Source organism: Mytilus galloprovincialis, chromosome 3, assembly GCF_965363235.1.
Source record: "Mytilus galloprovincialis chromosome 3, xbMytGall1.hap1.1, whole genome shotgun sequence".
NCBI classification, from domain to species: Eukaryota; Metazoa; Mollusca; class Bivalvia; order Mytilida; family Mytilidae; genus Mytilus; species Mytilus galloprovincialis.
In genome coordinates, this window is record NC_134840.1 from 30154235 (window position 1) to 30157298 (window position 3064).

The following is a 3064-nucleotide window of genomic DNA, read 5'->3' on the forward strand; positions in this document are numbered from 1 at the left end:
AGGAGTAAGAAGATAAGGTGTGATTGCTAATTAGACAACTCTCCTTCAGAGACAAAATGACGTAGAAGGTTTGGAAATATTGGTCACCATAAGGCTTTCAACAAGCTATAAAAGACCCCGAACAACTGTAAAACAGTTCGCCCGGAAAAAAAATCAACGGCATGATTAATGTACAAAGAATGTCGACGTAAAACTCGTTTAAAGGCGACAACTCTACTCTAACCTGGGTCAGTGGTGTAGCAGTACAGCAACAAAAAAAAAATAAGAAATCAGTTGGAAAGAGCTCAACTTATCAGATGAGTAAGTTGTGTTAGCCAAGATCAAAGCTAAACAAAATTAAGATAGACAAAAGAAAAGCAATAAAAGCGTCTATGTCAAGTAACAAGAGGAATTTCCTTAATTTTAGTATAGTTGCATAATTCATATTCTATGAAATTTAGAGTCAAAATCGAGCTACTTTAGTTTCAGTACAATATCATGATTTACATATAAGTTTATATAAAATCACACAAGTACCAATTGCTCGGCTCGAGTCAGACGGTACGCTGGACAACCGGTATGCAGTAAACCCGCTGCGGAAGAGATCTAGTGAACGTTGATATACATGTTAAGATCTAAGTATATAAGACGCTTGTTCCTGGAAATACCCCAGAACAGAAACAGAACAGCAGAAAATCATTCACGGTTTCTTTGACAACTTGACAATATTTATCTGGCATAGTGTCACGTTTTTATGTCAGAATGCAACAAAATGACTAATGGAGCTTTTCAAATTTTAATATAGGTCTTCAACTAAGAATTCTACATCCGGTAACACATGGAAACTGATAGAAGTCATCCCAAACTCGGATGAACTATGAAATTCTGAAAATAACGCCAGATGATATAAATACTTTAATATAATTAGAATAGCATTATTTATCTATTGATGTAATATTTACAATATTTTGTAAACGACTAACAATATGCAGTTTATCTACCTGAAGAATCCCTGAACTTCTGGTACTAATGAAACAGGGACCTTCACTGAGATAGCTGTGTCAGTGGAGTAATTGTTAACAGCGAGCAATACTGTTGTTGAATAAAAAAAAAAATTCTACATCCCAAACCTCTTTATTTCAAAAACTCAAAATTTAAGATTATATATGACTTGTTAAATGTATTATTATGTTCATAAAATACCATTTGGTATTTTGTCTTGGTGTGACTACAATGTTTTGGTCTATGTTTTTTTTTCAAGAAAAAATAAAATACGATTTATATCATCACACATTATATACGTGGTTCGTACTACCTTAGGCAAAGTTGATTTGGTGCATTTGCCTATTTATTTTATGCATGTTTGTCACTATAGTTCCTTAAGGTTCTACGTGTTTATGCCGGTACCATGTCGAAAAAAAATTTGTTATCCATTCGATTGATGTGTTTGAGCTTTTGATTTTGCCATTTGATTAGAGATTTCCTCATAGTTCGGTTTTTTTTTTTTGTTCCAACTTATATATTCTTTTCTTTTAAAGAAACTTGTGACAAACACCAAATATATGGCATACATAGGCGTCAAATTAAATGCTTTTAAGTTTATTAAACTTTCATATTAGTGTCATTAAAGATCGCTTATAAAAGAATAAGTGTAAAAACTAGGAAAATCTTTCAGTACTACAGTTCCATATTAGTTTTGCATGTATCTCCTTTTCAATATATTTTTAAAATTGGACTATAACTTCTCTTGAAGACATGTGTTCAAAATTGACTACAAATAAAAAAAAAGCCAGTAACTGAAACATTTTTTCACTTTACCAACTTTGGTAATTCTAACATATAAAATTATAACTCAGCTTATAGAAATATAAATTATTTAGATTGAGAAACCAAGCTTCTGAAATGTGTAGTCAGAATTACATTTGCAATGTAATTTTCTGCGTAAAACTAAAAAATTGCGGGAAAGATATTTTATGAATTACTCAGAATATTTTTCATTGTTGAAATACATCCTTCGTGACTGTGGCTAGAATACTTCGAACAATGAATATAAGAAGACACAAAAAGAAAAACAACAAACAACAAAAACCTAACACAATAGAAGCGGATTCAAGAAGGTTCAGGAAGAATACCCATTTTTCCCCAGGAATTGGAAAATATCATTTTAAAAAAGAAATGTCTTAAAATTGTTCGCTTTGCTTTGCTCGACGTATTGGCTACTATCTAACCACAAATCCTGGATCCGCCCTTGCAACATTAAATAAAGGCAACAGTAGTATACCGCTGTTCAAAACTCATATCTCTATGGACAAAAAACAAAATCGGGGTAACAAACTAAAACTGAGGGAAACGCATTAAATATTAGAGGAGAACAACGACACAACATTAAAATGTAACATACACAGCAACGGACTAAGCTTGCAACACTAAGTATGATAATGAAGGGACACAGGCGTGACTGCTCAATAGTTGCATTTGACCGCTAGAAATTATTAGTTATACGGTAACTTTTTCTATGGAAAGACGTAAGATCACCAAAATAATGAAATTCGAGGAAAATGCAAAAAGGTCCCTTATCAAATAGCAAAATTAAAAGCTCTTACACATCAAACGAATGGATAACAGAGTGAAATTATCATATTCAAATAAAAACCTCCCTGAAAACAACATTATCAAGATACTTGATTTCTTGATTGACACCATATTTTTTACATTTGAAGGACGTGATTTTCATCAAACAATCGTTTTTTTCCATATGAACCAACGGTGTTCCTCTTCTTGTCGACTTGCTTCCGTATTCATGGAGGCTAACTTCATATAGGAGCTTTTTCGCAAGAATGAAAAGAAGCTAGCATTGTTCTGTAACTTCACGTTTTACTATATTGATGATATCCTCTCATTTAATGATTAAAATTTTGGTGACCATGTTGGAAATATTTGTCCCATCGAACTTGAAATAAAGGATCCAGTAAACTTACCTCATGTTTTAATTAAAATCTTTAAATTGACACTGACGGACGATTAAGAACAAAAATTTATGACAAAAGAGATGATTTCTGCTTTCTAATTGTGAATTTTTCATTTC